Source organism: Arvicola amphibius, chromosome 3 (genome assembly GCF_903992535.2).
Source record: "Arvicola amphibius chromosome 3, mArvAmp1.2, whole genome shotgun sequence".
In the NCBI taxonomy this organism is placed as follows: domain Eukaryota; kingdom Metazoa; phylum Chordata; class Mammalia; order Rodentia; family Cricetidae; genus Arvicola; species Arvicola amphibius.
The window spans coordinates 80,430,002-80,453,235 of NC_052049.1; the positions used below are offsets into that span (position 1 = coordinate 80,430,002).

Below are 23,234 nucleotides of genomic sequence, written 5' to 3' on the forward strand. Positions count from 1 at the left end.
AGATGTTAGAACTAATGGGCCAAGCAGTGTTTTAATTATTACAGTTTCCATGTGATTACTTCGGTGTAAGCTAGCCCGGTGGCTGGGAAGAATAAGCAGCTTCCTTATGACAGGGGGCTGCAGCAGAGCAGTGGAGTTCCACCAGATGTGGGAGCAGGGTCCATCTCTATTGCTATTGATGGGATGAGATGGGGAGAGGCATGGAATGTTCCCTGGGATGTAGTTAGGGTCTGGATTTTGGGGCAGTCCTTCTGAGAGGCCAGTAACTCACCTGTTTTTTCCAACTGGTATGGTTTGTTCATGTACCTATGTAGTCTGCTGGGGTTATGGGGGAGGGCTGGCCATAGGGAGGGTGTTTAGGATCTTGGTGGAACAGCTTCTAGTAGGTGGTGGGGGTAGGGGCACAACCTGGATCAGGTTTCTCAGCTGCTTGCGGGCTGGTGGAGACTCCTGTAGAATATTATTTTAACTAGGTTTCTTAAGATGTATTACATTTGTTTATGCTACAGACTATTACTTATTTGTGCAAAAGTGTGTAACACTTGTTTGTGCCACATTTGTTTCATCTTGCCTGCCTAGATTGGTCTAACAAGGTGCTGAAAGTCAAATAGCTAGGCAGCGCTAGCAGACAGAAAGAATAAATAGGAGGAGAAGTCTAGGCTCAAGAGAGGAACAAGGAGATGAAGGAGAGAATAAGGGAGAAAGAGAAGAACAAGCCTAGGGCAAGAAACCAGGCAGCTGCCAATCAGTAAGTAGCAAGAGTAAGATATATGTTAAAAAAAATCTTAGGCAAAAGATAGATAAAGAAAAACAGAATAATTGAAGTTAAAAAGAGCTAGTCAGAAAAGAGCCAAGATAACGCATGCATTTAAAACTAATTAGAAACTTCCATGTCATGATTTGGGAGTTGGTTGGTGATCCAAAAGAAAAATCCAGATACAGCTTCTGCTGCTGGAAATCATTGAACTTTCTTCTCATAAACTTCTTGTGAAAATTTCTTTATCTTGAAGCTAATGATTGCAGTATCTCAATGTTTTAACTTACCTGTTTTATTTCTGTTTTGTCCTGACCCTATCACTCTCTCTCTCTCTCTCTCTCTCTCTCTCTCTCTCTCTCTCTCTCTCTCTCTCTCCCTTTCCCTCTCCCTCTCCCTCTCCCTGATGAGGGAGTCCCCTCTGTGTACTGTGATTATCATTAATGAATAAAGAAACTGCCTTGGCTTGTTGATAGGGAAGAACTTAGTTAGGTGGGGAAGACAGAACTGCGAGGAAGAAGGCAGAGTCAGACAGATGCTACGGAGCTGCTGCCAGAGTCAGATGCCAGAACCTCGCTGGTATGTCACAACCTCGTGGTGATATACAGATTAATAGAAATGGATTAAACTGAGATGTAAGAGTTAGCCAATAAGAAGCTAGAGCTAATGGGCCAAGCAGTGATTTAATTAATACAGGTTCTATGTGGTTATTTTGGTTCTGGGCAGCTGGGATGAAGAAGCAGCTCCCCCTACATCTCCTTCTCCTCTCTCTCTCTCTCTCTCTCTCTCTCTCTCTCTCTTTCTCTCTCTTTTTCTCTCTCTCTTTCTCTCTCTCTCTCTGTGTATGTGTGTATGTGTGTATGTGTGTATGTCTGTCACACACACACAAACACACATTATATTTTCATATAAAGAGAGCATAATCAAATATATCACATATACTTTTGTGTTTTCAAATTCTCTTTTTCAAAATTTTTATCATGAAACAGGAGGTAACAGTGCAAGCAGTACATCTCCTTTATCGATGTTGGTGAAGGAATGGAGTGCTTCCTCCTGAATCTGAAGGGTTATATGGTGTTATTCATTCATCAGATTAATGTGATGGTTAACCCCTTTGTCAAGTAGATGAGTCTTGACTCACATTGGTGGTCATCCTCTGGGCATGCCCATGGGTGTTCAGATTGATGAACTAAGCTGATGAGGCTGTGGAACTCATTCCCTAGTTTGGGATTCTGAATTATATAAAACAGAGAGTGGGCTGAGGAACACAAATTAAAATCTCTCTGATATTTGATTGTGGATGCAATATTGCCTGATAATTCAAGCTCCTGCCACTTTGATGTCCCCACTGATGCTTGGATGTCACCACCATGAAGGACTGTATCCTTGAACTGTGAACCAGAGTAAACCTTTTCCTCCTTAAGCTGCTTTTGTCAGAGACTTTACCAGGGCAATAAGAATATACAGCAAGGCAAGTTCTATAACATTTACATATTCAGAGATTATCTTGCTCTACTTTTAGACCCAGGGTACCTGGTGCTATCATGTGGGTTTCTATAAGAAAGTAGAAAAATTAATAATGATGTGGGTGAGGGAAATAATTAAAGGTCTTACTTTATAAAACAAAGGTAAAAATGAAGAATTCCATACTATAACAGTAGTTAAAATCATAGCTGTCATATTTCAGTAGAGCCAATATCTAAAAAGAAATGCTAGGTGTCCAGCAGGACAGATAGCAGAGAAAGGGACTTGTGGTAATGTCTCATTGTCCCTATCAGGATGAGGTAGGTGAATTGGAGGATATGTTAGTGTCCTGACTGAGAGAAGCACACACAACCCTTAATAAGACTCAGAGAAGAGAGAAAGAAATCAGTGGAGGCCACTACAGTGTAGGTTTGTTTCTGTTCATGTAGTCAGATGACAGAGAAGACCAGAGAAAATGACATATGCTCTAGGACAGTGTGTATACCTCTTAAACTTTCCAATTCTTGTTATTTTATTTGTCAACCTAACCTAGAAGTCATCAGAAAATTGTGTACTATTTACTCCTGAGTTTATTTGTTCATTGTGTGTGTGTGTGTGTGTGTGTGTGTGTGTGTGTGTCTAGGCTCATTTGTATCATTATGACTATATGGAAGTAAAAGTGCAGCTTGTGACAGTTGCTTGTTTCCTTCCACCCTGCAGAGGCTTAAGGTCTAACTCACGTCATCAGACTTGGCAGAAAGCACTGACTGGCCAGCCTAGCCATGGAACCAGCTCAGAACACCTTGTATTTACTGAATGGAATTCAGTGATTTGATGACCATTTCTATTGTTAGGTTTTAAAAGTCTGTGATGTCCCATCTTTGGGATTTCATTAGATTTTTCTTAATCATTTTTAGTGGAAAAATTAATATCATGATTTGTATTAACCAGGGCACATACTCAAAAAAATGAAGCATTTCACTTTATTAATTAGGTTTATATCTGAATTAATGAGCTTCAGTGAATATCCGCAGCACACATTTGTGAAGCCTGTTGTCTACATTGACATACAAATTGACATAAATACATTGAGGACATTTTGAGAATCTTGACCTTAAAACAATGAGTTTATAGGCATTTTTCAACTTTAACTGTTGATATTGATTATACCTCATTAATAGACAATTACCATCACCAATATTTGTAACAGGAAATAGGATCTGCCATAATTAGAAGCCAAAGTATAGAAAATTACATTTGGAATTCTTTGAGAACAGATTAAAAAATAGCAAACAAACAAAAACATGGACCCATCAACAACATTATTTGAAATTCATAAAAATTTTTGAGTATAGTTTGTAGAAAATGCTACCAGAAATTAGAGAACAGGAGAACATTGTTATGTGGCAGAAAAATGTTTTTCAGATCTACTAGTAGCTATGTGGAAATTCTGAGGTTACTGAGTAATCATGAGAACCTAGTCAAGGAGAATTTAATGAGAGCAGTTTCACCTGCCATCGTCTTCAAGTTTCATACCAAAATTCAAGGGGAGAATGAGTGAACTATAAGAAAAGAACATTAAAACAATGCCTAGGAGGTCAGTTCATACTTTGAATTCTCCCAACCTCTTTAGAAGTCAAATGATGTTTAAATTACAGAAGAAAAGGATTCCTGAATGAAAATCAAATGCAGGGCATAGCAGGAGTGATGCACTCCAAGGGTAAAGGTGGAAGTGCGGCTATAAAATCTTTTATTACCTCCTCAGAAAGGTCAAAGTGCTTTTCTTTGAGAACCTTCCAGGAAGACAAAAACTCTTACAAAGAAATTAAATGTGTACCTCGTAGGTCCTCTCAATCAAAGAATACCTCTTCTATGGAACTTAAGTACCTGGGCAGTCTCTGCAGAGGAGACTCTTAAGGAACAAATATTTGGTTGTATTTTCTATCAAATGCTGTGAAACTTTAAGTAATTTGGAAGGTAATAAAAATTGTGCAAGAGTTAAGACTGATATCTTGGGAAAAAAAGAGACACCATCTCTAAGGTGTCTAGAAACTACTAAGGTATCAACAAGATATTATTTTTTTTCAAAGAGAAGAAAAGGCCTGGCTAAGGGCAGAAGCCAGAGGAGAGGACACACAGTCAGATCCAGGAGGGCCATTCAGGGTGAAAGACCCCCGAAGAGGGCCTTTCCTCAGGAGGAGACCCCGGGACCAAGGATCAAGCCGAGACCACGGATGCAAACTGCAAGAGGTTTATTAGGTAGTCATAGGTACCTATGGGCGGCAAAGTCACCCGGGAGACTTGAGCGCCTCTAGGCAAGGTGACCCCCCCCCCCTTTTTATAGGGTAAGGGAAGCAAAAGCGCGCATACAGAAGCAGATGCCTGGTTACAGGGTTGTCATTGGTGGATTCAAATAGGGTGGTGGGTTCACCTTGGAGACATGCGGGGAACTCAGATAATAGCTAACTTGGCCCTATCTAGGGTGTGGAACGGGTCCCAGGGACTTTCTATTCCCCGTTTGGGGCCAGATGGCTGACCACAGATATCTTTTTGGCGCCTAAGGGCCCTAACCTTTCATCTGCCCTGTTTGTGCAAGCCCTGTGAAATGGCGTTACTGCTGCTAGCTTATTGTCTTTGGGTAGAGGTCTCAGGGGTCTTTCATTCCCCCATTTTCTTTTATCATTGAGTTAAATCTTTTACTCATAGTCATTATGAAATCTCAGTTTCTTGTTGTTGTAACCTTTGGTATTGATGGGTCAGTACTAGGGCCTGAATAACAGACAGCCTGTCTTTTATAAATTGGACCAAGCGGTTTAAGATGCAAGGCCCAAACAGGAGTATCAGAAGGAGAATAATTAAGGGACCCATCAGAGAAGACACTAGAGTTGTAAACCAGGGAGACTTGTTAAACCATCCTTCAAACCATCCTTGTAATGCGAACAGCTTTTGCCTCTGACTCAATCTCTCTCTAAGTTTTGCCATGTTGTCCCTTACTAATCCAGTATGGTCTGCATAGAAACAGCATTCTTCCTTTAAGGCTGCACATAACCCTCCTTCTTTTAGGAACAGCATGTCCAGTCCCCTTCTATTTTGTAGAACTACCTCAGAGAGGGAGGTTAGTGATTTTTCGAGGGCGCTGACCGATTCCTCTAGTGTCTTAATGTCTACCTGCCTGGCTGCTTGTAGTTGGCGAAACTGACTGGTATCTATGAGGGCTTTGGTCCCAGTGGCTATTCCGGCTGTGATCCCTCCCATGGTGACGCCCCCCAGGAGTAGGGCCAGGGTTAGGGAGATGGGCTCTCTCCTGAATCGAGGTCTCCCTTCAAAGTGGCTGTAGACATATTCAGGATCATGATATGTAACCTTGGGCCATAATTCTATTAAAACACAGTAATCAGAGGTTATATTTAGTACTGTGGCTGAAACACAGGGAGTTAATCCGGTGTTACATGCCCAATAAGTCCCATTGGGGGCGGATAGGTAATAGGATCCACTGGGTACCTCTCGAGTGGAATTACACAAAGTCTGGTGGGTTTTGGGAACAGCTCTTATACAAAGCCCCTTCTCAGATACCTCTGACAGAGTCATCTTATGTCGAGGGATGGAAGAGCAGCTAGGGGATACGGAGGTCTGATTAGAGTAGTTACCTAGAATGGCCACTCCTTCATAGTAAGGGGGTCCCGAAACCAGGCATAGCCAACAATCCTGAGTTTTGTTAGGATCGTGAGGTTGAGAGCCAAGTAGGCTCCTTGTACTAGATTAAGTAGTCTGTCTCCCGTACCAGGACGGTGGGTAGGCGAGGTTGTGATCGGAGAGGGGCTAATATTTGGGGGGGCCGAGGAGGAGTTGAGGGGCGCTGCTGGGGGTAGAGTGGCTGCTCCTGGCTGAGAAGGCATCTTTTGGTCTGTTAAGACTGTATTGGGTCCTACTGGCTGAGGTCGAGTCATGCTAGTGACTTGTCTGGTTATTGAGAATAAGGTAATGGGATCATATCCCTGGGGGCGGTATAGGCGTAGGTCCCATGACTTGGGTCCATCCCATGCAGCTTTCTTCCCTGCTGGGGTAAAGCTCAAAATCAAGGGATTACATCGGCCCCCACTGGTTGAGCCCTGGACATTGGAGGTAGTCAGGGAATCATAGCAAGGGCCACAGTCTTTTCCTCCACAGGTCCAAGGTCCTCCCCCTGAATATCCAGGAGTAATTCCTCGTCTAAGGGTGATCAGATCCCAGGAGGAGGAGGGCTTCCAGTAAGCATCCCCCGTTGTCTCGCATCCCCATTGAGCACAATATCCGTCCCCTGGCCCCCCACAATTTTTTCCTTTGCCTTGACCGGGGCAGACATAGAATCCCTTGGTCCGGGTCCCAATTCGTCCCCCTGTGTGATGACAACCATAGCCAGGAAAAGGTTCTTGGTCCGAGGGGTCCCAGGTTGAGCCGACTAGGTCACAGAGGTCAAAGTAGAGGTTTGGAAAGGCGTCTGTCAATGTGCCTATCATGGAAGTGGAATTAGCTATGATTCCTGTCATGAGATTAGTAATCCTCCAGGTCACATTGTAAACCTGATGAGGGCTATTCTTTCCCAGGGCGACTGCCCCCATTCCCAGTAAGACCCCCATAAGGAGGATTAAGAGTCCCCCCGAACAAGTCTTATCTTTAAGGGGTTTTGGTGCACTGGATCTTCCATGATGAGGTCGCAGTTGGCTCGGCCTCCTCGGTGGTGTGGCAGCCTTGATGTGGGAGGCGTGGGTCCAGGCTGCGATGCCGTCAACTTTCAGTGCCGTTGAAGTGGTCAGGAGGACGGTGTAAGGGCCTTTCCACCTAGGTTCCAAATTCCTGGACTGGTGTCGGTGGACCCACACAGTATCTCCTATTTGAAAAGGGTGTGGCACCACCGGCTTGTCTAGTTGTTCCCGGTAGGCTGCAGCGAGTGGTTTCCAGACCTCTCTTTGTACGATCTGTAATGCCTGCAAATGAGCTTCCAGAGAGGGGCTGTTAGCGAAATCAGCAATGTTTGAATCAAAGAAGTTTATAAACAGGGGCGGCGCCCCATACAGTATCTCAAAGGGAGTCAATCCATGGGGACCTGGGGTATTGCGGGCCCTGTATAAGGCCAGCGGCAGGAGGACCACCCAGTCTTTAGAGCCAGTTGCAAGCGCAATTAAGTTTCCTTAATTGTCCTGTTCATACGCTCTACCTGCCCTGAGCTTTGGGGTCTGTATGCACAATGTAATTTCCATTTAATCCCCAAAAGCTTAGCTACCAACTGACTTACCTGGGAAACGAAGGCGGGCCTGTTGTTGGTACCCAGGACCTGAGGCGTTCCATACCTGGGAAAGATTTCTTCCAGGAGTTTCTTTGTCACCACCGTTGCTGTTTCATGTTTGGTGGGGAAAGCTTCTACCCATCCTGAGAAGGTGTCCATGAACACCAGGAGGTATTTATAGCCATAGAGGCCGGGCTTGACTTCAGTGAAGTCAGTTTCCCAGTGCACACCGGGTCAATGTCCCCGTACCCGGATCCCTGGTCCGAGCTTGGACTTGCTTGCATTTACTTGAGCACAGGCTTTACATTTATCAGTCACCTCTTGTAGGGCCTCATCTCGGTTCAGTAGGTAGGGGCCAATCTCCTGTCGCTCCAAGAGAGTTCTCATCTTTTTGGTTCCTAGATGGGTCAATTTATGTAGGTGTTCTAACAGTTCATGGGTGAGCCTCATGGGCATAACAGCCTTTCCTTTAAAAATCCAGTGTTGTTCTTTGAGGTCATAGGTGGCCCCCATTTTCTTTAGGAGATCAATGTCCTCCTGACTATAGGGCCATGCGCACCGTGGTAGTTGTGCGTCTCCCTTGTCAATCAGGGGAAAAGCTCGGGAGATGTTGGTGGTTTTTAGGGCAACTTCCCTGGCGGCTGTATCTGCCAATCGATTTCCCTTTGTCTTTGGGCCCTTTTGGTGGCCAGGACAGTGCATGATGCTTAATTTGAGAGGCAAAAATAGGGCTCTAAGCAGCTCCAATATTTCAGTCTTGTTTTTAATTTCTTTTCCCTCTGAGGTCAGCTACCCTCGCCATCGGTAAATTTCCCCATGTATGTGAGCAGTGGCAAAGGCGTATCGACTGTCCGTATAGACATTAAGCTTCTTACCTTCTGCCATCTGGAGCACCTGGGTCAATGCGATGAGTTCTGCTCTCTGGGCTGAGGTACCCGCTGGTAGGGCTTTAGCCCAAATTACCTCTGTTTCTGTAGTTACTGCTGCCCCTGCTCTCTGCTCACCGTTTTCCAGGAAGCTGCTATCATCGGTGTACCAGGTGTAGTCAGCATCCTGGAGAGGGCGATCCATCAGATCCGGTCTGGTCCCATGCATTTCCGCAAGGATCTGGAGGCAATCATGTTGCTCTGCCTCTTCAGGCAAAGGGAGCAGGGTTGTGGGGTTGAGAGCAACCACAGATCCGAATTGCACTCGGTTGGCATCCAGGAGCATGGCTTGGTAGTGAGTCATGCGGGCATTAGAAAGCCAGCGATCTGGAGGCTGTTTGACTAAGGCCTGCACTGCATGGGGTGCCAGGATGGTCAATGGCTGACCCAGAGTCAATTTTCCTGCATCCTTAGTAAGGACGGCAATGGCCGCTACCATTCGCAGACAGGGCGGCCATCCCGATGCGACAGGGTCGAGTTTCTTGGATAGGTAGGCTACAGGGCGCCTCCAGGGGCCTAGTTTATGAGTTAGGACCCCTTTTGCGTAGCCCTGTCTCTTATCTATAAACAATTCAAAGGGTTTGGTGAGGTCGGGGAGGCCTAATGCTGGGGATGTCAGCAGGGCCTGTTTAATGTTCTCAAAAGCCGCCTGTTGTTCTCCCTCCCATTTGAACATTGTCCCCTGTTTGGTGAGAGGATACAGAGGTGCAGCCATTTCTGCGAACCCTGGAATCCAAAGGCGGCAAAATCCCGCTGTCTCCAGGAATTCCCTCAATTGGCGAAGGGTCTGAGGGACAGGGATGTGGGTGATAATCTGTTTGCGTGCCTTGGTCAGCCATCGTTGTCCGTCCCTCAGTTGGTATCCCAGATAGATGACTTGCTGCTGTCATATTTGGGCCTTTTTAGCTGAAGCCCGATATCCTAACTGTCCCAATGTCCGTAGGAGGGCTCTGGTGCCCTCCTGACATTCCTTCTCGGAAGCGGCTGCCAGGAGGAGGTCATCAACATATTGGAGGAGGATCAGGGCGGGGTATTGAACCCTAAAATCTGCCAAGTCTCAGTGTAAAGCCTCATCAAAGAGGGTAGGACTATTTTTGAATCCCTGGGAGAGTCTGGTCTAGGTTAGCTGACCCAAAAGTCCGAGATCTGGGTCCTTCCATTCAAAGGCAAAAAGGTGCTGACTTTTAGGGTGTAAGCGCAAGCAGAAGAAGGCATCCTTTAAGTCTAACACTGTGTACCAGAAGTGGGATGGCGGCAGAGTACTCAGCAGATTATAAGGGTTAGGGACCGTAGGGTGTATGTCTTCCACCCTTTGTTAACCTCCCTCAGGTCCTGTACGGGCCTATAATCCCCAGTTCCTGGCTTTTTCACGGGCAGGAGAGGGGTGTTCCATGGAGAACGGCAGGGAGTAAGAATGCCCTGGTCCAACAGTCTTTTTATGTGGGATCTTATACCCTCATATGCCTCATGAGACATGGGATACTGTTTAATTGAGACAGGGGTAGCTGTAGCCTTTAGCTGAATGACGATTGGGGAATGTTGTAAGGCTAGCCCCATCCCCCCGTCTCGGCCCATGCCAGTGGAAAGTCATTGAGCCAAGGGGTCATGTCAATTGTCTGGTGCCCTGGGGGCTCATAAAGTCTATATTCATCCTCCAGCTGGAGAGTTAAGATTTGAAGAGGACCGCCACTTGGGCCTGTTACCTTGGCCCATTTTTCCTCAAAATGAATTTGGGCTTTTAGTTTGGTGAGGAGGTCCCTACCCAATAGGAGATAGGGACAGTCCGTAACATGCAGAAAGGCGTGCGTCACCTTACCGGTAGCCAGCTGAACCTTCTGGTCGGTCGTCCATCGGTATCTTTCGCCACCGGTAGCCCCTTGGACCCAAGTGGATCGCTTGCTGAGCGGCCCCGGTGTCTGGGTCAAGACTGAGTGCTGGGCTCCGGTGTCCACTAGGAAGGTGACTGGTTGCCCCCAGACGTTAAGAGTTACCCTGGGCTGGGGGGGGGGGGGCTCCTGGCCCTGAATTACCTAATACTCCAATGTCAAGAGAGGTCTGAGTTTTAGGTTTCCGGGGTCCTTTGGGCTTCTTGGGGCAATCTCTGACCCAATGTCCTCGTTCCTTGCAGTAGGCACATTGGTCTTTGTCCACCTTGGCCCCCTTTCGGCCTCCCAGCCTACCTCCCTCTCTATTTTGTCCCTGAACTACGGTGGCAAGCAGCCTGCTTAGTTCCTTATTTTTCTTTTTATCCCTTTCCTCCTGGGCCTCTTTCATTCTCTGCCATAGTCTATCTTCCTTTTCTTCTGGAGTCTCTCTTTTATTAAAAATCTTTTCTGCCTCCTTTAATAAATCCTGTAAAGTATATCCCTGTAGACCCTCTAGTCTCTGTAACTTGCTTCTAATGTCTGGACTGGACTACCAAATGAAGGACATTGATACGCTAGTGGCTTGTCCAGGGTCCTCGGGGTCATAGGGAGTATACATTCTGTATGCTTCCTTAAGTCTCCCTAGAAATGCTGAGGGTGTCTCCTAATTTCCTTGTATTACCTGCTTTACCTGAGCCAAATTGGTGGGACTGCGTGCTGCCTCCCGGAGACCGGTTATGAGCAACTGGCGGTAAAGACATAGATGTCCCCTACCTGCAGGGGTGGTGAAGTCCAGGGAAGGCCGCAACGATTTCATTTGGTAGCTGGGTCGGGAGTCCGTTGTCACCCGGGATGTTCTTCTGTGCTTCCAGAAAAACTCTCTGTTTCTCCTCTGAGGTCAACAGAACCTGTAAGAGCTGCTGACAATCATCCCAGGTGGGCTGGTGCGTGACTAAAATAGACTCAATTAGATTAGTTAACGCCATCGGATCCTTGGAAAAGGGAGGGTTGTGCTGTTTCCAATTGTAAAGATCAGAGGCTGAAAATGGCCAGTACTGTTGCTGGCCATTCGTACCCTCCCTCAGGGGAAGGGCATGAGAGGTAGAATCAGGGGGCCGTTCATGTCTGCCCCTCAGTCGTCCGGCCATAGGTGAGGGAGCCGGAGACTCCTGAGGGGGCAATCCTCCTGCCACCACTGCTGCTTCTGGCCCCTCTGGGCTCTCCGGAGCTACATAGGAAGGGGGATCTTCTGACAGGAGGTCGATGAGGAGAGAATCAGGGTTGGGGGGAAGAACAGGAGGTGCTGCAGAGGGTTTTGGAGGTTTCTTTTTCCTAAGTAGGGTTGGGTATAGGGAGGAAGAGGTGGGAGTTGGGGAGGGGGGAGGGAGAAGGGGAGTGAGCGGCTGTTTTCCCGGAGGAGGGGGTGCCATGGGGGCAAGGGGAGTAAGGGGTGGTTGGGGTTTGCTGGAAATGATAAATGGCTTGACCCAGGATGGGGGATCGTATGCCAGGCTTTCCCAAGTAACAATGTAGGCAACTTGGTCTGGGTGTCTGTGGGGTTCTGGATTGAACACTCGTGGTTTTACCTGTGAAATAATTTCAAGATTAAAGGTGCCATCTCGTGGCCATCCCACTTCGAAAGTGGGCCATTCGGATGAGCAAAAAGTCACCCATTTCTTCTTTCCAACTTCGACTGATTGGTTGTCGGCTCGGTCCCGGACATCAGCCCAGTGATCTAGAGTGAGACTCAAGGGGGTCGTTAATGATTGTCCCATAATTTCAAAAGAGAGGTAGGTTAGAATTAGACACAAAAATCCAACAATTAGACACAGACCAAACAGATGCGCCACGCGGCTTCTGCGTAAAGCCGAAAGCAAAATTTCAGATGGAGACTCCGAGGGTCCGGATCCCTCTTCTCCAACCAGAACCACATATCCTTCCGATACAGGCTGAGCCCCGAAAAAATATTACCTTCTCTCCCTATAGTGAGATTGTTTAGGACAATGGGTTGTTTCCCCTACAGTCCAGATTTAACTGAGTCTATGTGCTACCATATACTTTATAAGATACTGTCTCCTGAATTATTCTTGAATTTGGGTAATAACATTAAGGGCAATGTCTTTGTTCTTTTACTAGCATACAATTCTAGTTTCTCCTTTTTCCAGGTGTCACTGAACTTCAGCGTTCTCACCTACACTCACTAGCACTTCCAATGTGATGTTATTCTACTTCTCTTACTATTTGTGTATTTTCTTCTTTTATTAAAAATAAGAGCTTTTCATAAACTTTGGAAATGATCTATGAAGGTGAGCCTAATAAGGAGTTCTGATAATGGGGCATAAGGGATGTCAGTGACCATCTCTTATGGCTATGTGAGGCTTCCTGTGCTAATATTGAATTATAGTAAATTGAGTTGATAGCCAACGGTATCTCATGGATTTCCTTAAACAATGTAGGGTGTTGCCAAGACAATAGGTTGCTCTCCACAAACTGGCAGCAGGGCCACAATGATGAAGACAACACTTTCGTATCTTACTGAACTTGTAGAAATTGAGCTGGTTACTACATGGGGACTATACCCCTATATTCCGATGTCTTTAGAAGAGAAAGTACTTTTTCAGGTTACCAAGGGAGAAATGTGGACATAAACATAGCCACAAAACTTTTGACCTACAATATGTCCTTCCTACAGATCACTCTAGGGAAATTACGGTACAAAGCTTATGGAAATAGCCAATCAATGTCAAATATGAGCTAAGGCCATTCCAGTCATACCAGACACTTCTTGGATAACCAAGAACAAGCCAGTAGATAGCCCAGAAAGGTAGGAAAAAACAAATTCTACTGGTCAAAAATCATCAATGATATGATTCCTAATGATATTTTGCTATGCTTGTAGATCAGGGCCTTTTTCTAATTATCACCAGAGAGGTTTCCCCTGGCAACAGAAGGGAACAGATGCAGAGACCCACAGCCAGACATTCTGCAGAGAAAGAAAGTTTAAATTGGAGGTGTCCATCAAATCCCTCACGTCTAAGCTCAATTTGTCCTCTGGAAGAGGAGACTGGTATTAAGATTCAAAAAGTCAAAGGAGATAAACAATCAAGAACAAGGTCCTCAGAGCCAACTAAGCAAGGTGCATATGAGCTCACAGAGACTAAAGTAGCAAACCCAAGGACTACAGTCATCTGCACCAGGTCTTCTGAATATATATTATAGCTATTAGCTTAATATTTTTATGGGAATCCTGGCTATGAGAACAAGTAAGTCTATGACTCTTGTGCCTGCTCTTTTTCTCTTGTTGAGTTGCTATGCCCAACTTCAATACTGTAGAAGGAAGTTCTTGTCCTACCTTGTCCCACAGCAATTCAGTACCACAAAAATATAGCAACTTATATTAATTATAAACTGTTTAGCCTATTAGCTCAAGCTTATTATTCCCTAACTCTTACAATTTAAATTAACCCATAATTCTTGTGTATATTTAGCCATGTGGATTGGCACCTTTCCTCAGTGAGGCATACTCATCTTGCTTCCTCTGTGTCTGACTGGTGACTGCATCTCTCTGACTTTTCTCTTCTCAGAACTCTCTTAGTCTGATTGCACCACCTATACTTCCTGCCTGGCTACTGGCCACTTAGTGTTTTATTAAACAAATATGAGTGACAAATCTTTACAGTGTACAAGAACATTATCCCACAGCAAAATATGATAGGTTTTACTTCATCATCTTATTTTTTAATTTTTGTCATGTTTGTTTTTCATCTCTTAGAATCCTGTTTTTTTCTACTGAGAGACAGAAAGTTTGTGGGTCCAGAAAGGAGGGGAGGTTGGGAGGAACTATGAGGACTAGAGAGAGAGGAAACTATAGTCAGGATATATCATATGAGAAAAGAATCTATGTTCAATAAAAAAATAAAAATAGATTTTCCACAAGTAATATATCCTGATTATGGTTTTCCCTCTCTTTTCTCCTCCCACCTCCTTCTCTCCACTCACCTTAGATCTACCCCATTTCTCTCATTACAAAAGTAAAAATAGGCTTCTAAGAGATAGTAACAAAAAATAATAAGATTAAACAAAAACTAAAACATCTGAATAGGACAAAACAAATAACCAGAAGGAAAAGAGCTGAAGAAAAGCACAAGAAACTGATATAGACACAGAGGTTCTCTTGCTTGCCTATTCAGAAGAACAGTAAACTTGAAGCAATAATATATACAAGCAGGATGTGAGGTATAAAAAGAGAGAAGAAAAATAAATATAGAAGCAAAACATAATAAACATAAAAAATAAGGTACATTTTTTTTTAAAAAAAAATGAAAACAACAAATCCCTGAACTTTATTCTGATGAGTGTAACATGAAATTTCAAAGTAGTTTTGATTTGTGTTTTTCTGATTAGTAAGAATGTTTAACATGTCTTAGAGGGTTTCCTCTTTTGAGAATTCTCTGTTTAGATCTGTACCTGATATTTTAATTGGTTTGGTTTCTTGATATCTGCTTTTATGAGTTCTCTGTATTTTGGATATTAACCCTACATTGGAGATGTAGTTGGTAAAAATCTTTTCCTATTTTGGAAGCTGCCACTTTGTACTACTGTCAGTGTCCTTTGACATGCAGAACCTTCTAAGTTTCATAATGTCCCATTTATCAAGTGTTGATCGTAGTGTCTATAAGTATGGCATTTTATTCAGAACATCTTTCCTGTGCTAATGAGTTCAAGCTATTCTGTACTTTCTCTTTTGACTGGTTCAGAATATCTGGGTTTATATTAAGGTCTTTGGTGCATTTGGAGTTGAGTTTTGTACATGGTGTTTTGTATGAATCTATTTGTATGCTTCTATATACATCTATTCAGTTTGATAAGAACCATTTGCTGATGTTATATTTTTCTGAGCATCATTCTAGCTTCTTTTAAAAAATTATCTATCCATAGATGTGGGGATTTATGTCTGGGTCTTCAATTTTGTTTGTTTTATTTTTTGTGAATGTGTGTGTGTGTGTGTGTGTGTGTGTGTGTGTCTGTGGTGTAGTGTATATGTGTGTGTTTCCATTGTGAAGCTGGAAAATATTCTTTCAAGATTTGTGAAGAACTGTGTTCAAAATTTTGATGGGGTTAGCTCTGAATCTGTAGATTGATTTTGGTAGAATGTTCATTTTTCCTATATTAATCCTACCTATCTATGGGCATGGGAGATCTTTCCATCTTTTAAAATCATATTCTATTTTTTCTTTCAATGACTTGAAAATTTTATAATACCAGACTCCCACTTGTCAGACTACTGTTACTCAAAATTTTTTAGATTTGATGTTGTTGTGAAAGGTGTTGTTCCCCTGAATACTTTCTCAGACTGTTTGCTATTTTTATAAAAGAAGGCTACTTCCTTTTTGGAAGTTTATTTTGTATTCAGCTACTTTGATGAAAATGTTTATTTGCTGAAGGAGTTTCCTGGTGAAATCTTCAGGCTTATGTATAACATTATATCGTCTGCAAATAAAGATACTTTGCTTTCTTTCTTTTCAATTTGTATCACCTTGATTTCCTGCAGTTTTCTTATTGTTCTAGCTAGTCTTCAAGTACTATACTGAATAGGTCTGGAGATAGTTGTCAAATATGCATTATTCCTGATTTTAATGGAATTGTTTTGAGTTTCTCTTGATTTAAGTTTATGTTGGTCATGAGCTTCTAGTTTTCAAGGAGAAACTTTCCTATTTAAAATTTCTTGTTAATGTAAAGAATATCAGAAAAAAATTCTTCCACGTGTTCCTTTGCTTACCAATCTTTCAAAACAACGAATGTGTTCTGCATTTGTAACTATTTATGTTTGTATTGCATTAGTGAGCTTGTCATAATTTTCTGATGTTACAATTGTGTTAGGATCTTCCTGTTTTATTTCAGCTGGGTCATAATGAGGTATAAATTGTTGTTCTTTGGGCATGTTAAATGAAGCTTAACCTATGTATGAATGCTTCATGAGGAAGCATCAATTTACTTCTTCCTGCATATTCTCTTGAACCCGTGCTCTGGATCTAAGCTACCTTCATCTCCATATTTATATCTTTCACCTTTTTTTTACGTGAAAAGACATATTTATGCCAGACTGAGAGGTCACATGGCCCCACTGATACTTGAGAATATGTGAGTACCACCATTAGAATTAATTATTATTAATATTAAGACTATGATATGATTTTAAAACAAGTCAAATGCAAAGAAGAAAAATAATCACCTTCATGAATCCAATTGTTGTAATGATATACAAAAATGTATTGTTAGAATATAAACTATTTTTCTTATATAAGTCATAACTTATACTACACATTTCATAAGTAATACTATACATGTGGAGAAAAAACCTCATCACTTGATTAGATATACTTCTATATAGACTTTGGTAATTTTTGCTTGGCAAAGTCTTCTACAGGTGAACATCCAGTTATGCCAGCACCATTTGTTGAATATGCTTTTTTTCCCATTATATAGTTTTGGGTTCTTTGTCAAAAATTTCTGTGAGGAAAATAACACTGTAAATAAGACAAAATGACAGCCTACAGAATGGGAAAATATCTTCACCAACCACACATCTGACAAAGGGCTGGTATCCATAATATTTAAAGAACTCAAGAAACTAGATATCACAATATCAAATAATCCAATTAAAATGGGGTACAGATTTAAACAGAGAATTCTCAATAGAAGAATCTCAAATGTCTCACAAACACTTAAAGAATTCTTCAATATCCTCAACTATTAGGGAAATGCAAATCAAAAGATATCTGAGATACCATCTTATACCTGTTAGAATGGCTAAGATAAAAACCACTAATGACAGCCTATGTTGGAGAGTATGTGGAGTAAGGGCAACACCACTCCACTGGTGGTGGGAGTACAAACTTGTACAGTTCCTTTGGAAATCAATATGGCATTTCTGAGAAAATTGGTAAGAATAAATCTCCCTCAACACCTAGCTATATCAGTCTTGGGCATATACTGAAAGGATGCTCAATCATACCACAAGGACACTTTCTCAGCTCTCTTCATAGTAACATTATTCATAATAGCTAGAACTTGTGCACAACTTAGATGCCCCGCAAAGAATGGATAAAGAAAATGTGGTACATTTATACAATGGAGTATTAGCTATAAAAACAAAAACAAAAAAATGACATTGTGAAATTTGCATGCAAATGGATGGAACTAGAAAACACCATCCTAAGTGAGGTAACCCAGACCTAGAAAGACAAACATGGTATGTACTTACTCATAAGTGGATATTAGATGTAATGCCAGAATAACCAAACTAAAATACACAGACCCAGAAGGTAACAAGGAGGATCCTAAGAAGGATGCATGGATTTCCCATAGAAGGGGAAATAAATCAGATATCCTGAGTAATCTGGTGTTGGAGCATGGTCTGTGGCGGAGGGGAGGGGATGGGAGATGAGAACATGAGGTACAGGTTGGTTGAGTCAAGAGGGATGAAGTAGAAGAGTAATATAAGAGATATTTTTATAGAGGGGGACATTTGGGGGTTAGAGAGAAACCTGGTGCTAAGGAAACTCTCAGTAATCCACAAGGATGATCCCAGCTATGGCTCCTGGCAATGGTGGAGAGTGTGCCTTAACCGGACATCTGTAATCAGATTGGTGACTACCCTAATTGTCATCAGAGAGCCTTTATCTGGTAACTGATGGAAGAAGTTGCAGAGATTCGTGGCCAAACACTGGGTGGTGCTCCAGGAATCTAACTGAAGGGATGGAAGAGGGATTGTATGAGCAAGGAGGGTCAAGATCATTACTGCCAAACCCACAGAGACAACTGATCTGAGCTAATGGGAGCTCATGGACTCTGGTCTGACAGATAGGGAGCCTTCGTAGGACTTACCTAGCCCCTCCACCTGTGAGTGACAGTTATATAGCTTGGTCTGTTTTGTCGGGCCCCTAGCAGTGGGATCAGGACCTGTCCTGGTGCATGAGCTGGTTTTTGGAACCTATTCTGCATACTAAGGTGCCTTGCCTGGCCTTGTTGCAGAGGAAGGAGCTTGCTCCTGCTTCACCTTAATATGTCATGCTTTGTTGACTCCCATTGGAAGCCTGACTCTTTCTGAGAGGAGGAATAAATGGGGGTAGATGGGAGGGAGGGAGGGAGAGGGAATGAGAAGAGAGGATAGAGGGGAAACTGTGGTTTGTATGTAAAATAAATGAAAAAATTAATAAAATATTAATTTTAGTTGAGGAGCAATATAATCATCCTCTGACCCTCTTTTCAATTTGAGAACTCTCATATGAACTTCAGTGTCTGAACTCTTTGTATGGAAATTATATTCAGGGTTTCTGGTTTTTTTATTTTTAACTGTTGATACAAACCTATGTGTTCACTTATTCTAACCTTAAGTATTTTTAAAATTTAGTTTAACAAATTTTCAAAGGAAGGACATTAATAATATAGAATCCTCTCAAGTGCTGTAGTGTCACATTTGCCAGTGTAGCTCACAGGTTTTATTTTTCTTCTTCACATAGCCATGTCTGAAATATTTATGAGGAATATCTTCCATGTATAGAAATGAGACAATTTTTCTAAGGTATATCCCTTTATTCTTTATATGAATGTCTTTTCATTTTTCCTTTAAATAAATGCATCACTTTTGTTCATAATTTAGTTATTGCATTCCTGTTATACCCTTTTATTTCCATTTTGTGGCAATATAAATATACTTGTAACTATAAAAATTTCTGTGTTTGGCTATAAGATGTGGCTTGATGAAGACAAAGAGAAAGAGAGAGAGAGAGAACCAGATGTCTCTGTGGAGACTCTCCTCATAGGTTATCTAATTCCCAATGGTTTGCCCTCTCTCTCTCTCTCTCTCTCTATATATATATATATACATATATATATATATAAATATATAAATATATATAAATACTAAATGGACTCTAAGATGCATTCATGATTATATAATATGCAATAATATGAATGTTATGATCTCATATGAAATTATCAAATAATAAAAATAAATCTAAAAAATAAGAAAATTCTAGACCCTTATTTCCTTTACTATTTGCATTATACACAAATATTTTTTATTGTTGCTGTATGTTGGGCAGGATAGTCTTTTTCCTCACAGAGAATGAGAGACAGAGAAATTAAGTACTTAAATTACATTTTTAAAGGTCCTGAAGGACAGGGTAAGGATAAATTATTTTTAAGAATGTTTCATGCTGCATGACAGAAGTAGCAGAATGAAGCATTCTGTGAAAGGCACAGCTATACTCTAGAAGATTCAGGCAGAAGACTGAAGACAGCGTCTGTGAAAGGTGCAGCTATACTCTAGCAGATGCACCCAGAAGACTGAAGACAGCTCACTTCAAGAAAATCATCAAAAGTGCCCGAATGAGAAGCCAAAGGTAATGATCCTTTTAACACCAAAGCGTTTCTTTTTTATAAGGCCATTATGTGTAAAGTACATTAGTTAAGTTTTGGGGATGGAGGCAAGAGTCTAAATGCACATATATCATCAAATTCATGTTCTTTCCAAGACACCCACAGAGCAACTGTTGCTCCTAAAGATGAATGTCTTACAGCTGAGCTCTCAGAAAGAGAGATAAGCAGTTAAGCTGCTCTTGAAACTCTTGAATCACTGTCTGCTTTGAAAAGAAAATTACTAGAGCATTAGTTGATGGAGCTCTCTTGGCTTTCATAAATCCATTTATGATGTTATATTTTCACAGAGCTTAAGGTATTACACTAACATTGAAAGTTCACCCATAACACCCATAACAGACAGGCCATATGGATGATGTTTTCCATATGCAGAGTAAATTCTGAATAGAAACCTAACATTATTTCTGAATCTCAAATCACATTTAGTAGATGTCAATGATCACTAGGAATGGTGTAAACATAGGTTCTTAGGCTTGCTTGCATATGATAAAATGATTTTATTTTCTATTAATAATAATCAAGGAAGTAGAGTTTGGAATAAAATACTAAATCATATCTATTAAAGTCTGAATTAGTTTCCAAATACAGATTTTAAAGCCACATAGATGATAGCCATATATATATATATATATATATATATATATATATATGTGTGTGTGTGTGTGTGTGTGTGTGTGTGTGTGTGTGTGTGTGACATATATATATATGTATAGATATATATGTATGATTTTTAAAAGTTGTGAGTATGTCCTATGAAGTAAATAACTCTCAAGGCTGAATAAATCAACACATATATGCATTACAAATCCATGGGAAGATTGCCTAGTCTGTCCTGAGAAGTAGTTTTCTTTGCCAGGGTTATGGATTAGATAACATAAATATAAGAAAATACACTTTAACACTTGTGTGATTTGAAATAGAATGGTCCTCATATGGTCATATGTTTGAGCTTGGTTACTAGTTGGTGGAACTGTTTGGGGAAGAATGAGGACACCTGTCCTTATTGGAGGAAGCCTGTAACTAGGCATGGGCTTTGATCTTCCAAAAGTTCATGCAAGGTTCACTTTCTCTCACTCACCTCCAGCTTGGGAATAGATGTGAGCTCTGAGGTACTGCTCCAGCACTATGCTTGCAAACTGTCATGCCTCCCCCTATCATGGTCATGTATACATCCTCTGAAAAATAAACAATTCCCTAATTAAATGCTTTATTTTATAGGTTTCTTTGTTTACGGTGGTTCTTTGCACCAATAGAAAAATATCAAAGAAAATACTTGATTGGTTGATGTTGTTTCAGATAGTTCAGGCTGGTCTCCAACTTTTTACAGAGCTGAGGGTGACTTTGAACTACTGATTACTCTGTCTTTATCTTCCTAGTACTGTGCACTGGAATTACAAGCATACATTACCACACATGGTTTGCAAGACCCAGGGATTCCTGAACATTTGCCATGCACTCTACTAACTGAGCCATGTTCCCAGGTTCATTCAGTAATATGAACTGTCTTCTGTTCACTGGCTCAGCTAGAGTATGGATGCGAATTTAGGTTTTTATTCCCTTTGTGAAATTTAGTTTCAAGGAAGTCTGAGTAGGTAAAGAAACGTATTACTGACCCACTGAATTACTACATCAAAAGTGGTAATGATTAGTTGAGTGAAAATAGTGACTCACTATCCCAAATACCTGGGATGTTGAAGCGGAAGCTCGTAAGTTCATGACAAGACTGTGAAATATAGTTATAAGCCATCACAAGCTATATGTATCAGATTAATTATAATTATAATAGTAATGATAAGTACAGAAAATATATAAGATCTGAAGTTTCATGGATGTTTCACCTTATGCATAGGTAGACAGCAAATAAGGATAGGGCCACAATGAAGAAAAACAGAAATGATAATATCAAACTGATAAGAAACAATGTCAGTGCTTTGGAAATTTATAAAAGAAAATGCAGCCAACCCAAAATGTCAGATAATACTCCTTTCCACTTGCATGTTCAATGGTCAAAGATATTTTATAATGCTATAATTTTGATGTGTTTACATTATGACACTACATCTTTAATTTTAAGTATAAAAGGTATTAAACTATTAAGCTGCTATTTCTAAGTACTTTGATACTTTGTCTCATCTTTTGATTTGCAACCTTGATATGCAAATGTATTTATAATTTTTATATTTCCTGTCATGCTATCTTATAAAGCACACATGAAACTCATCAATTAAATATGTACACATTTATTTACATATTCTCCTCACAACTTTCCTACTTCAATATATAGAAAAAAGTGATGTTCCACAATTACCAAAAAACCACATGGATTGTTGTAACCCTTGTTTAATAAGCAGCATGGCTTTCTTATTCCATCCGCATGGAATAAATGTGTATTGTTTAATACATAAATAAGTTCAATTCATGGTTGAAAGTATTATGACAAAATGTGTTGATTAATGAAAAGAATAATAATAGTGTAATGTGGATACCAGCCATGTTGTATTTTTGTTATTCTTTGAGAGATATGACAGAAAATTTTCTCGCATTGATCTTAGTCTCTAGTAAATATTAATACACTGGTGTTTTGTTGAGTTTTGTCCTTTAAAATGTTATTTTAACTTTCAGTTTTTTCAAAACATCTCATATGAAAGCTGAATGTTGAGATAATCTTTCTTTAGGTAGAGAGGTGACTTTGTAATCCAAGAAAAACATTTTATAGGGAATCTTTCACTTTGCTCTAAAGGGAAATGAGAGAAAGCATGATCTGGGCATGCTTAAAATTAGCATCTCATTTTGTGGTAGCCATATGATGCAGAGAAGAGTCCTCTTCCAAAAACAACAGAGACAAATCTACCATTATTCTCATACTGACACTTTCTTTTTTTTTTTTTCTCATGGTTTATTTTTTTTTCTTTTTTTTTCTATATTTTAATAAAATTTTTCTTTTTTTTTCCATCTCCTTCCCTCCTCCTCCCCCCTCCCCCCCTCCTCCTCCGCCTTCCTTCCTTCCCTCCTTCTCCCCCTTCCCTCCCCTCCCCTCCACCCATACCTCCCCTCCCTCCCTCTCAAGGCCAAGGAGCCATCAGGGTTCCCCACTCTATGCTAAGACCAGGGTCCTCCCAACTCCCCCTGGTCCAGGAAGGTGATCGACCAAGCTGAGAAGGCTCCCACAGAGCCTGTCCATGCAGAAGAATCAGAGCCCAGAGCCATTGTCCTTTGCTTCTCAGTCAGCCCCCCGCTGTGGCCACATTCAGAGAGACGGGTTTGGTCGCATGATCCATCAGTCCCATTCCAACTGGAGTTGGTGATCTCCCATTAGTTCTGTCCCACCGTCTCCATGAGTGAACGCACCCCTCTCGTTCCTGACTTTCTCCCTCAAGTTCTCGCTCCTTCTGCTCCTCATCAGGACCTTGGGAGCTCAGTCCAGTGCTCCAATGTGGGGCTCAGTCACCTTCCCCATCTGTCGCCAGCTGGAGGTTCCCTCACGGTCCTGACTTTCTTTCTCATGTTCTCTCTCCTTC

General features: G+C 41.6%; 1 pseudogene; it reads right to left on the reverse strand.

Moving 5' to 3' along the window:
- Positions 1-324: 324 nt before the first annotated feature.
- On the reverse strand, positions 325-21,189 carry LOC119809264 (annotated as a pseudogene).
- Positions 21,190-23,234: the final 2,045 nt, after the last annotated feature.